This window comes from Lolium perenne, chromosome 3, assembly GCF_019359855.2.
Source record: "Lolium perenne isolate Kyuss_39 chromosome 3, Kyuss_2.0, whole genome shotgun sequence".
NCBI lineage: Eukaryota > Viridiplantae > Streptophyta > Magnoliopsida > Poales > Poaceae > Lolium > Lolium perenne.
In genome coordinates this window covers 155,355,873-155,370,840 of record NC_067246.2, presented here as the reverse complement: position 1 = coordinate 155,370,840, position 14,968 = coordinate 155,355,873, and positions in this window count along the sequence as shown.

Genomic DNA, 14,968 nt, shown 5'->3' with positions numbered 1-14,968 from the left:
CAGAAAACAGGAACTGGCGCTTCGGCATCTTGTTAATAGGTTAGTGCCGGAAAATGCATAAAAATGATATGAAGTGTATATAAAACATGTGAGTATTGTCATAAAACTAGCATGGAACATAAGAAATTATAGATACGTTTGAGACGTATCATAGGTTTCCAGGAGGCGGGAGATGGTGCGACGGGTGTGCCTCGACGAGGTGGACCAGGGAGTGGCGGCGCTTGGAGGAGGGACCCACCGGAGCGTCGCCGGCGGTGAGGTTCCGCGGAGAACGGAGGCAGGTCAACGTCGGTGGCTCGGTACAGGAGGCGAGAAGGAACAAGGGGAGGTCGAGGAGATGCCCACGCTCACCAGAGACACGCTGGACAACACGGCGAAGGCGGAAGAGGTCGGTCGATGCTAGGGTTGACGGATTTTGCCGGCGGCAGACGGAGGGGAACATCGAGCTTGCGGTCGATCTAGCGAACCCCGCGTCGATTGCTTACGCCAGGAGGAAGAGGAAAGCGAGGCGCGGTGTTTGGTGGCGGTGGCGCAGCGAGGGGGTGACGGAGTTGGTGGATCGACGATGAGGTAGGATGCTACCGTGGGGTTTCTCCCGTGTCTCGTTTGCTTGCAGAGAAAGATGAAAAAGGGGAAGAGGAGAAACTTGGGGGAGGAGGAAGGTTGACGTGGTCCAGGATAAGGAGGAGAGGGAGGGAGCAGGTGGTGGCGAGAGAGAGAGAGGGAGGACCATGGCAGCGCACGCCACGCGCGTCTCTCGCTTTCCAGCGAGGATGAAAAGGACGGGGAAGAAAGAAGGGCCTCGTGAAGGGGTACGGGGCTAGGGGGAGAAGTGGGCTCGGGCCTGAGAGAGGAGGAGGAGGAGGAAATGGGCCGAGGGGAGAGAGAGCTGCGGCTGGGCCAGGATGAAGAGAGGGTCCAGGGGAGAGAGAGGTTAGGATAGGGTTTGGATTTTTTTATTTTTATTTTTAAATATGTTTTCTTTTCCTTTTGAATTTTAAAACTGTTTTTGAATTTTGAAGAAATGTGTGAGAGAGAGAGAGTTTTCGAAATTGGGTTTTCAAATATTACTTTATTTGTAATCCAAAACTAAACAACATTTATTCAAAATTATTTTTTGCACCAATTAATTGCAAAATAAAAAATATGAGAGGGGGTATGGTTTTATTTAAAATAAAGGACAAGGGAGATTTTATAAAAAAAATATTTTGCTAAAAACATTGATGAGATGATGCTTATGCCGTGATGATGCATAAAATAAAAAGAACATACGGAATCTATAGGAGGTCCTACCCGGGGCCGTTACAACGCCTACGACAACTTCAGGAGGAAATGTCGCAATTTTCACTTACAGAGGTCATACCTGAATATGGAGAATACTTTTACGTCTCGTATAACTCATTGTAATTCAATGTTCTCCATGTAATAGAATAGATGCATCAACATGTATCCCATGGCTACCAATTGCATATATATGTGTGTGTGGTCGTAAGAGAAAATATGGTATATATATTCATCAATGTGTGCAGTATAAACGTGTTACCGTAGAATATGTAATGAAAAATAATTGAATGAAAATGGAAAACATAAAAAACAGGGGCATAAACCCTAATCCCTGGCGGGGACGTTAGTCCCGGTTGGTAACACCAACCGGGACCAAAGGTCCGCTAGCCAGAGCGGTATGTCGCTGCCACGTGTGTATGACCTTTAGTTCCGGTTTGTAAGCCATCCAGGACTAAAGATTAGGGCTTTAGTCCCGCTTTGGTAGTCTCGGATGGTAAACCGGGACTAAAGGTTCATTCGAACCGGTGGCAAAGACCTGTTCTCTACCAGTGTGCTCATGTGCACCAAATCTTCTTCCGATGATTTTCTACTAGTTACTGGTGATCTGAATCTCTATGGTTATGTACTGTTGTGCAAGGTGGAATTTCCACTTTTTTATTATCTAACCCAAATCTTGTGAAACTTTGCTAGGACTAAATGCAGTATGATCAAACGGCCAAAAAGTAAGATAAGTTATTTGGGTCCCAACATACATAAAAAGAATATAACCCATCCATGTTAATGAAACTGCCATATATTTAGGCCATCTCCAACGCAGCCACCCATTTAGTCCGCAAGAATCTGAATGGGTAACCACAAGCGGAAATTGTGACCCAACACGGGAGAATTTGTGTCCATTTTTGTTTCCGTCGGAACCTAAAGTAAGCCCAAATCTAGATGAATCTCATGTGTCCGGTGTTTACAAGAGCTCACCTGCATGGTCAACAAAAGAGCATCATGGAAGAGTGAGTGCTGAGAGCGAGAACGATGGATTGTGTAACTACAAGTTGTCTACTATGCTAAGGTATTTGTTGGAGATATGCCCAAGAGGCAATAATAAAATGGTTATTATTATATATTCGTGTTTATGATAAATGTTATCCCATGCTATAATTGTATTAACCGGAAACATTAATACATGTGTGTTTTGTAAACATAAAAGAGTCCCTAGTAAGCCTATTGTTAAACTAGCTTGTTGATTAATAAATGATGATAGTTTCATGATCATGAACATTGGATGTTATTAATAACAAGGTCATATCATTGGGTGAATGATGTGATGGACATACACCCATAGTAATGTTGGGATTCGTAGCATAGAAAACAAAAAATTTCCTATTGCAAGAACGAATAACAAGCCAAGATCTAATCTAGTAGATGGTAGCAACAAGATGAAGATCATGAGACTAACCCTCGAAGATTACAAAGCCTACGAGATTAGATCTCGCTGTTGATGTAGTCGATCACTTGCCGCTTTCAAAAGCGCGTAGAAGATCTTGACGGCGCCACAATCGGGCAGCACCTCCGTACTCGGTCACACGTACAGTGTTGATGAGGACGTCCTTCTCCCTGTTCCAGCAGGTAGCGGGTGTAGTAGATCCTCCTTGGAATCCAGCCAGCACGACGGCGTGGTGGTGGTGGTGGAGAAATCCTGCAGGGCTTCACCATAGTCGTGCAAGAGGGAGGAGGAAGGGGCGGCTAGGGTTTGGGGAGAGGGAGATTGGGCTGCGACTTGTGCACCTCTTGGGGCTCCCCTTGCCCTCCTTTTATAGGTGGAAAAGGTCCTTGGGTCATCCAAGACCTGCCCCCAAAGTTTGGGAGAGTTCCAGTAGGTTTCTGTCAGCCAAAACCTACTAGAACTAGGACTCTTTTGCCAAATCCGAATCTGCCTTAGGGGAAACTCCTTAACCCTTAAGGAAAACATGGATACACCTATTATGGAACCCTCCGGACTTCCTTAGACAGCTCGGGTCGTCCCGGACACTTCTGGAACCTTCCACAATATTCCGGACTATTCCGGTCCTTCCAAAACCTTCTAGAAGCTCCGATCAAAACACCGGACTTTTTCCGAACCCCGGAAAATGACTTTCCATATATGAATCTTATTCTCCGGACCATTCCGAACCTCCTCGTGATGTCTCGGATCCCATATGAGACTCCGAACAACATTCGAGCTCCATTCCATATTCCATATCTAGTTAAAATGGCATCAAACCTTAAGTGTGTCACCCTACGGTTCGAGAACTATGCGGACATGATCGAGACTCATCTCCGATCAATAACTAATAGCGGGACCTAGAGATCCATAATAGCTCCCACATATTCAATGATGACTTCGTGATCGAAAGAACCATTTACATACGATACCGATTCCCTTTGTCACGCGATACTTTACTTGTCTGAGGTTCGATCATCGGTATCTCCATACCTAGTTGAACCTTGTTACCGACAAGTACTCTTTACTCATACCGTGGTGTGTCATATCTTGTGACCTAGTCACATGATTGCAAGCTAATCAGACAACATTCCACCGAGAGGGCCCCAGAGTATATCTATCCGTCATCGGGATGGACAAATCCCACTCTTGATCCATATGCCTCAACTCACACTTTCCGAATACTTAATCCCATATTATAACCACCCATTTACGCAGTGGCGTTTGATGTAATCAAAGCATCCTTCCGGTGTAAGTGATTTACATGATCTCATGGTCGAAGGACTAGGTAACTATGTATCGAAAGCTTATAGCAAGTTGAACTTAATGACTTGATCTCATGCTATGCTTACTATGGGTGTGTCCATCACATCATTCACCTAATTATATGATCTTGTTATTAATAACATCCTATGTTCATGATCAGGAAACCATGATCATCTATTAATCAACAAGCTAGTTAAATGAGAGGCTTACTATAGGGACTCTGGTTGTTTACACAACACACATGTATCAATGTTTCCGGTTAATACAATTATAGCATGGAGTGTAAAAATTTATCATGAACACTAAGATATAACAATAACTATTTTATTATTGCCTCTCGGGCATATCTCCAACAAGTAAGCGTAGCATATGATCAAGTCATTTAGTTCGTTGTGCTTCAAGCTTTAAGATACATAGTAACTTAATCCTTCAACCATGAGATCATGTTAATCACCCCTGATGGATGCTTTGATGACACCAAACACTACTTCGTAAATGGGTTGTTATAAAGGTTGCATTAAGTGTTCAGAAAGTATAGGGTTGAGACATGGATCAATAGTGGGATTTGTCCATCCTAATGACGGATAGATATACTCTGGGCCCTCTTGATGGAATGACATCCAATTAGCATGCAAACACGTGACTTGTGAACACCCGGATTTTTAAGTCCAGATACCTATTATGCGATACATCAAAATCCCAGGAAGATTGTTTTTGCGAGACATAACAGTTGAATATCATAGAGTCATCATTCATTACAATACCATAATAGTCTTACAATAAAAAGGATCACATGATCTAGTCTCATTACAACACTTGATCTAATGATCAATACATAACACATAGCGGAAGCGAAGTCGTAGTAGTCTGTCTAATCCACAGGCAACGCTTGACGTTAGGAGAAGCTCCTAGTTGTCATAGACGTCCTGATGTCCTTCCTCCTGATACTGCTGCTCTTCTTCATAGTCTGGCCATTTGAATAGCCAGGGACACAGCCGTGAGTACTTTCAAGTACTCGCAAACTAATACTAGTGTAAGCACGAACAGTTTTAGTGAGTGTTCTAAGCACTAGGTTATTTGCATAAAGCCAATTTTAGTTCATAAGCATTTAGTAAAAGACTCCTCATTTGCCAACTAACTCAAGTGGGAACATTAGTGTCATTGCCACAACTCTGTTGTGATTCAAATCAAAGTCACCCTTTTTAAGTTCAAAATCACCAAGTAGCATTTATAAGAAAATCTGATGACAGAACAGTATGGCCTTTCCAACTGTCCATGACCGAGGATGCGGCTATTCGAATAGGTTTACACTCTGCAGAGGTTGCACACTTGTGCCACAACATTTGATTACATCTGTCAGGGATAACCCTGAATAATCATAACTCAGTATGCGGATCATCAACCCTTAACCTTTCACTTACACACCCTAGTATAGGCACCTCTCCCCATGAGCTTGGCCTCCCAGTGATAACCAACTGCTATCCTGGGAACTGCACAGGGCTTGGGTAGTACATTCAACTCTTTTCACGTCATTTCACTTTCAACGGAGGCAGCCTCGGCATAACCTCTATGACGCTTGTTCAGAGGGAACCCATAGTAAGACACATAAACTTCCAGCTAAAGCCTTACCCATAATCAGGTATTGTGGGGGTACTCAAGAATTGGAATGGTATCGCATCCAACCCAATCATCCGTTTTTATGAAATTCATCAAGTCATCCAAGCCACATTCACCTTCAAAAATCTTTCAATAGAATGAATCATCATTCCAAGGTTTTCAAAATTTAAAAGTTTCACAAGTTCCCAGCTAGAGTAGTCACTTTTAATTTAGCACTAGCAACTAGGCATGAGGGGTGATAACTAGCTTGTAGCTCTCTAGGCTAACTTTGATGCTCTTGTACTACTCCATATCTAGACTCAAGTTAATTACAAAAGTAAAACTTGCAAAATCAAGGTAAAGCTTTGAGAGAGAAAACTGGGATTTGTAAAGTAAAACATAAGGTAATAGGGTAATAGTGCCTTGCTCAAGGAGAGCTTTGCACTAAGGTAGCTTGCAAGAATATTAGCTTGCCTTGGTTGGTGTACTGATCAAAGTGATCTTCTTCTTCCTAGAAGTAGACCTCCTCCTCCTGATACTCCTCGGTACTAGCGTCTATAATCGAATACGAGGAATACAATCTCCAAACAACTCTTAAGGCTAGACTAAGCATTCAATTTGGTTCACACCAACTATTCTAGCTTCACAACATTAATCACAAGGGGTTTGACTTGTGTGTTAAGAAAACTTGTAGGAGAGAAATAATTTCCTCAAATGATAATAAGGTATGAAAACATGTTGAAAAAGGTCAACACTCCATATCTATTATTTGGGGAAAATGATTTAAATGAGGTACTAAAGCTCATGCATCTTCATACTAACATTGCAACAATTTAATGCCTCTAAGTGATCCATTATGAGATGCTATAGACCAAGTCAACACCTCATCTTGAATTGCTCAGGACCATGATTTAAATGAGAGAGAATCTCTCATACTATTTAAGAAATAATTTTGGATGAGTTTAAATGGACTAGAAATAGCCACATAGCCATTCTTTTCCTCTAGTCCATGATCATACAAACAACTATGTGATATTTTTACATAAACATGTAGAGTATGTGAAATTTGATTTATGAGAGTTGGAATCAACTCAAAATCACTTAGGGTTGATTTTTAAAATTTGTTTGAATTTGCAAAAGACCCTGCTTTGTTATTTTTACCACATTAATTCTGCAACGAATTTTGGGTTGAGACCAGTGGGGTTGGGTAGAGTTTTTCACAAGCTTTCCAACAATACAAAATTCATAAAATTTGGCCCAGTGGATTTGAGGTTATTTAGTTTTGAAAGAAGCATGTGCAAGTAATTTGAATTTAAACTGAAAAATCAAAATTGAACGGTTTGGGCCTAGTGGGAAAACGACATGGGCCGAAACCAATTCAAAACGCACCGAATCGGTACGTTTCTATCTGCGCCGCACGATTAGAACGCGATCCAATGGATCAAGTTCATCGTCGTCGACGGCGAGGGGCGAGGGTACTGGCAGCGCATGTGGGGGGTCGGAGAGCTCACCGGCGCTCCGGCGGTTGTCGATGAGGTGCGCGGCGACGTTGTCGAAGACGGCGAACCTCCTGGTACCAGCGGCGTCTCCGGGGATGACGTTGATACGTCTCAAACGTATCTATAATTTCTTATGTTCCATGCTACTTTTATGATCATACTCACATGTTTTATACACACTTTATGTCATTATTATGCATTTTCCGGAACTAACCTATTAACAAGATGCCACAGTGCCAGTTCCTGTTTTCTGCTGTTTTTGGTTGCAGAAAGGCTGTTCGGGTAATATTCTCGGAATTCGACGAAACAAAGACCAAATATCTTATTTTTCCGGGAAGGTTCCAGAAGTCCGAAGGGGAGACGAAGATGGGCCAGGGGGCCCCACATGACAGGGCCGCGCGGGCTCCACCCTGGCCGCGCCGGCCTATGGGGAGGGATCCCTGGCGCCCTTCCGACTCCACCTCTTCGCCTATAAGACTCCTCGTAACCTAAAACTTCGACACCGATTGACGAAACTCTAGAAAGACTCCAGGGACGCTGCCGCCATCGCGAAACTCCAATTCGGGGGACAGAAGTCTCTGTTCCGGCACCCTGCCGGGACGGGGAATTGCCCCCGGAGTCATCTCCAACGACATCACCGCCATCTTCATCGCCATCGCTGTCTCACAGGATGAGGAGGGAGTAGTTCTCCCCCGAGGCTGAGGGCTCTACCGGTAGCTATATGGTTCATCTCTCTCCCATGTACTTCAATACAATGATCTCATGAGCTGCCTTACATGATTGAGATCCATATGATGAGCTTTGTATCACTATTAATCTATGTGCTACTCTAGTGATGTTATTAAAGTACTCTATTCCTCCTCCATGATGTAATGTTGACAGTGTTTGCATCATGTAGTACTTGGCATAGATTATGATTGTAATCTCTTGTAGATTATGAAGTTAACTATTACTATGATAGTATTGATGCGATCTATTCCCCCTTTCATAGCTGATGGTGACAGTGTGCATGCTATGTTATTACTCGGTCTAAATTGCAACGGTCTATTATGCACTCTAGAGGTTACTTAAATATGAACTCCGGACGTTGTGGAGCTTGTTAACTCCGGCTTGAGGTGTGCTTTTGTAGCCCTACACAATGAATGGTGTTTGTTATCCAACAAGAGAGTGTAGATAAAGTAGCATTTTTTTATTCAGTTATGTGATCAATGTTGAGAGTATCCACTAGTGAAAGTATGATCCCTAGGCCTTGTTTCTAAGCATTGAAACACCGTTTCCAACAAGTTATGTTACATGTTTGCTTGCTGCCATCTTTATTTCAGATTGTTATTACCACTCATATCCATCCATATCACTTGTATTTCACTATCTCTTCACCGAACTAGTGCAACTATACATCTGACAAGTGTATTAGGTGTGTTGGGGACACAAGAGACTTCTTGTATCGTAATTGCAGGGTTGCTTGAGAGGGATACCTTTGACCTCTTCCTCCCTGAGTTCGATAAACCTTGGGTGATTCACTTAAGGGAAACTTGCTGCTGTTCTACAAACCTCTGCTCTTGGAGGCCCAACACTGTCTACAGGAATAGAAGCGTGCGTAGACATCAAGCTATTTTCTGGCGCCGTTTCCAGGGAGGTAAGGTAAAAGGTATTCACATCCTCCGACTACTAAGCTATTTCCTAGCACTGTTGCTGGTGTGTGAGTGCTCGAAGCTATTTCCTTTAGATCCTGCAATTGCATCTTTTTGTTTCTTGTTTTTATTTTTCACTAGTTAGGCATAATGGAAAACAACAAAAAATTTAGTGAGCTTTTTAATCTATTTCCTGAGTTAAGACATGAATTATTTGATGCGAAAATTAAAAAACCTATGGAACCTTATTTGCATGCTAGTAGCAATGTTATTAGTATGAACGCAATTACTGCTAATGCTATGGAGAAGTCTAAGCTTGGGGAAGCTAGTTTTTATGATCTTTTTAGCTTCCCATCTTTAGGGGAGAAAATTTGCTCTGATAATGCTTTATCTCCCATATGCGATAAATCTAATGATTCTTGTGATATTTTAAATCCACCTACTGAAAGTATTCCTTTCAAGATACCCATGAAAATTATTGAACGTGTTATGGATAACCGCTATGAAGGATATGGAACTGTTCATCCTGGAGATCATTTACTGTTTTTGCATGAATTATGCGGGTTATTTAAGTGTGCAGGTATCTCTATGGATGAAGTGAGGAAGAAACTATTCTCTATTTCGCTGTCTGGTAAAGCGGCGCATTGGTATAAATTGCTGAAGAATAGTCATTCTCTTGGTTGGGAGGAAATTGCATCTCTCTTTTATTCTAAATTTTATCCTCCTCATGAAGTGCATATTGATAGGAATTACATTTATAACTTTTATCCTCGTGATGGAGAGAGTATTTCCCAAGCATGGGGGAGATTGAAGTCACTAATGCTCAAATGTCCCATTCATGAGCTCCCCCGTAATGTTATTATTAATAATTTTTATGCAAGGCTTTCAGGACATCACAAGGACTATCTAGATGCCTGTTTGGAGGGATCTTTCACAAGCAAGGAGGTTGAAGCTAGATGGGACCTTCTTGATCGGATTCAAGAGAACACTGAAGATTGGGAGAACGACAAAGCTAGAGAGTCAGGTATAAATTATGATTATGAATGCATTGAAACTTTTATGGATACTGATAAAATTAGAAATATGAGTGCTACTTATGGTCTTGACTCTCAAGTTGTTGCAAATCTTTATAAAGCTTTTGCCTCTCATTTTGAATTGCCTAGGAATAATATTGATAAATATCATGAACCCTTTAAAGATGCTTGCATGAAAAATGAAATTGTTATTAATGATTGCAATAAACATGCCCAAACTTCTGAAAATGCTACTTCTTATAAGCATGTTAATTTTTGTGGAATGCATAGACCCTGTGGAATTAATCAAATCGAAGATGAATATTGTATCCATCATATGAATGAAAAAACTAGAAAGTGGTCTAGGGCTCTAGATGATCTTGGTAAAAAAGTTTGTGCCCTCTATCCTTTTATTTGTGAACTTTGTCATAGAGCGGGTCTTTTTAATTTTCAATGCTCCTCCAATGATAATTCGAACCCCATGAGTGTTGCAAATTTTTATTGTGATGATAAAATTACCCCTAATCAGCATGATGAACTTACTTTATTTTTGTGGTGTGAAGAGTTATCAAGAAAAATCTCTTTGTTACATATGAGTGACTTGATATTGATGATGTCCTGCATGGGTGTTTTTCTTATTGCATTGATAATTGCCATACAAATACTTACATACAAAATATTTTAGAAGATGACACTTTGCCAAAATATGATAGGACCGATGTGTGTTTGAACTTATTAATGAAAAGGAGGAATCCTCCCAAGTTTCCTCTATTGTTTCAGGAAATAAATCAGGTTATGAGGAGAAGCCTCCCTTCAAGCCTCTTCCTCCTAAAGAAGGGAACGAGGAGAAGGAAGAGAAGAAGAAGAAGAAGGGAACGAAGAAGAAGAAGGGGAATAAATAGAAAGAGGTAACGGCATATCCCCGCGTGTATGAGATAACGATAGGTAACCGTAAGTATGTTGCTCCTAATGATTATTATGATAATGAATCTGAATACAATGATCTTCCTATGCCCTTTTCATACATTAGTGATCATGATTTAGAAGAGCACACTACTTTTGATATTAAAAATCTCTGGGAAACTAATTCTGAAAATGATGATGTTAATAATTGCCATAGTATCAGTATTATCCATGCTTCTTCCCATAATGATATAGAAATCTCTATGCTTGGGGATGAGGTGTTTGAAAATCCTTTTGCTACTGATGATTATATGCTTGATACATCTCCTTCTAGTAACAATGATGGTATGGTTACAGATGAACATACTGTGAAAGATAACTATTCTATTTCTTATGATGACATTATGCCTCCAATCTCTACTATATTAAATGGCTAGAGGTGGTGTCCCATGGTACGTTTTCAGCCTCCCACCTCGAATCTCTACGCTCGCTCATCCGTGCCCTGCCTAAGAAAAAAATGAGAAAGAACCAGTGCAAAGGAAAACCGTAGAGAAGGCAAACCGCTGCTCGCACGATCACCTCCTAAATTCGTTATGCCATGCCCAGAACCCACTAAAAGAAAACCTCTTCTTCAGGTTCGTCCCTCCCACCAAGACGAGGGCCGAGGGCTGCGCCGGGGCGCGGAAGACCACGGGGAGGAGGGCCTTTGGCTCTGGGGAAGGAGACCACACGAAGCGGGAGTTGGATGTGGTGCTGGCAGTATTCCGATTCCGGCATTCTCTTGCCCCGACGCCGCATCCCTCGAGTGCCGCCACAGGTCGCTCCGCCCGGCGACCGAAATCTGACGGCATCCTCCGCAACCTCACGCCAGAGAAGGGACAGCCTGGATGCGGTCACTGCGTCCTCGCTCCTCATGGCGGTCACTCCACCGGGAAAAAATCGCTCCACCGATCTGCCCGTCATGGAACACAGGACGTTAGTCTGGGAGCCGCCGCTGCCTTCTCAGGTCCACGCCAGGCACGATTTAAGGTATCGCCTGCGTGCATAGGCTGAATAAATGGTATGGATTTTCGTTTGGTTAATTATCGATTTTGTTAGGCATTTGTTGTCCTCAGTTTTCTTCATCTAATGGTGGATTTGAAGTTGATGAAACCATTCTAGGAGGAATTGTCAGACACACGAGTGGTGAGCAGTGGCACTGGCATCCACGTGTATGATCACCTATAACTGTCTGACGAATTGTCTCAATGGTTTGTAGATCGGAGTTAGTTACGCAATGGCATGGGGTTCAGCCAGAAAGATTTCATAGAAATCAGCACTAGCATCTTTAAGATATATGCAAGTACTTTTCCTGGTTGATCAATGTTGTTGAGTGGTCGGGGTAGTGCTTAATAACGTTTTACATTGTCCATTCTAAAACACTGTCACCTTTTCTAAGCATGGATTTAATTTAGTCTGTTTCCAGCTGGTAATTTCCATGGTGACTTGACAATGATGGTAGAAATATATTCATTCCGGTCTTTGTGAAGCCTTAGTATGAGATTTATTGTTATCTTCCATTGCCAAGAAATATACTATCTGGGCACACTAAATCTTGAATTGAGTTCGTTTTAACATAGTGTATGTGGTTTTGACATTCTGCTGTCTCTCTCGAATCCGGGGGACTGGACTAGCTGCATCTGCCTCTCTGACGGGAAAACCGTTGTTGACGCCACCGGTGACGACCACCAATCATCTTGCTTTCCCCCACGCGGAAGCATTATTCTATTCCGGCATGGCGTGCAGGTGGATGCGGTACGTGTTTCTGGGACGACTGTAAGGTACACGACGGAGTTCTGCATCCGCAACCCGCTGCTCGGACACGCTTCCATCTGTTGGTTTATGAGGTAATTGACATTTGTGTATGACTTGAGCTGTCCTAAATTTGATTGATGTTGGTAAGGCGCATTAGTATTATCACTCATATTGGTTAATTTTCAGGGCTCCCTAGAATAATTCGATGGTCGATGGCCTAAGAATGATACAAGTGAGAGGTTTAGTCATGGTTATTAAGGGTGGTTGTTTGTGCCTTCGGCAAGCATGGAAAGCCTTTTCAAAATGGATTTGTATTCATGTTTCAGATGATCTCCTATAGTACTTATTGTATTCCTATTGATGAACCGAAACATTTTTCATAATGAGTTCTCTGCAGTTTGTGTAATTTCACTTGCTGTATCGATCACACCCAGGCTCTAAACACCTGCCACTTCTTTCACGGCCACCTGAAGCCTAACTATAGGGCTTGAGTTTTAGTTTCATTTCGTTCGGTCCAGCTTGTGTGCTATTTCGTTAGCCTTGGTATTTTGGTTTCAGTTGTCATTAGCGTCATCTTGGTGTTTCTTCTAATGCAAAATGATGTATGTTCTTTATAAAAACATCTAGGCTCTAAATTATGTGGTTGCTTAAATGCTATCGACTGTAACAACTTTGATTTTTTTCTGGTCTAGATCCTGCAAGATTGAACTCTCGGTTTGACATCATATCTTATTTTTCCGGATCATTTCCTAGAAGACTGACACCCAAAATTTTGGCTTTTGGTTGTCTGAACGTCTACCTTTTTGCTTGTGAAAAGGTATGTATCTGGAATCAGAGATGACCTCTTCAATTTGGCATGCACGAAAGTTATGTGATAGAATCAGAGATGTGCATACTTCAGATGTGTTAAATCAAACTTCAGCTATTTAAGTGCAAATAGTGCTATTGAGTAAAGAATGATGGCTCAACCATTGGGGTTCTCTGATAAAGACTCATTTAAACACATGCAATGTTAATGAAGTGGCTGGATTGTTTGAACCTGTATATGCATGTATAATTCTATTTTCTCTTGTTATGTCCCTATCGGTTGCAATAGCTATTACATGTTTGAAGTATATAACAGTGTATTCTCCTTATTCTATTTCTCCAGAGTCCAGCTGAGTAGAATTGAGGAGCTCAATTTTCAAACCTGTGAACAAATCGACATCGCTGAGATCCACGATTTGCAAAAAAATCTTACATTGATTGGTTCCCTAGAAAAAGACTGAATCATACTTGAAGAAAAGCTAAAGCGTCATCAGGTACACTGTAGGTTTTCTACCAAAAGAAGAACTCTGTCCTTGGTTCTCTGTATCACTCTACTATCTCCGTGTTGATCCAAAACCTGAAGGATTCAAGGCACCAACAAGTTCTTAATGAGCCTTTCTCCCTCGCTGGTATTCTGTTGTGTCTCCTTGGAGCTTACTTTTTCCTTCCATTGAATGGATTTTGCATTGAGAAAATATTTGGCCAAAAGAAAATGGATTTACTTTGAAAGTATTCCTTTCTACCATGGTACGGAGCATGAAAAGTTTCCCGTCGACTTACAGTTTACAGGGCCTGTAATAGGTGCTACGGATATGGATATTCAGACATAAAATTGAAATATTAGCATGCCAAGCAATGTCTGATGTGTTGTTCTGGAGTTGGAGTACCTTGCTGGTGGTGCAACTTAATTCTACTTCGACATATCCACATATAGATCAGAGGAGAACAATAGCAAGAAATGGGACTTTATTGCCCATAACGTACAGTTCACAACGGAAAAGGAGAAAACAAGCTATGTCTTGACTAAGGTACAAAGGAAACAAGTAATGAGTTGTATATTGTTTACGACATAGTAGTTGTCATCCACTGTACCAATATGACTTCTGACCATGTGGTCTACTGATCGTTTTGAATAATGCATATTAGGTATGTTTTTATGTTGCATTTGTTCTATGATGTTGATTATATCTTTGCCCATACATCTTAAGTTACGTTTCATTTCTGAAGCATATTAAGTTGCAGCATATTTTAACAACAATTGTTTGTGAACTCAGCTAAGAGATATTTATGTCTTTACTGGTGCAGATTAGCTTTGATCACTTGGTTGTAAAATCATGTTGCCATGCTAATAATATCATCTCTTAACTTGATATTGTGCACTCAGCTCGATATTTGGTTATGTGCAATTTACTGCAACATGAGATTTAATTATGATAAGCTTCTAGATCCTTGTAGCTCCTTTGGATCTGTCAATTTAGTTTGTCTTGAAGCCGGACCAAGTACAATGAAGTTTTAATTGACAGAGACTTTTATCATTACATACATGAGAATAAATTTCCATTGCAAATGGTTGAACAATAACCAGGCTGCAAGATTTTGGCCTATTTGCCATGATACATATACTGTGGATTACAGAATTTTGCTCCCGTCAGCCTTCTACACAACTCTCTGATCTGGTGTGTTTATGGTCTCAGTATGATA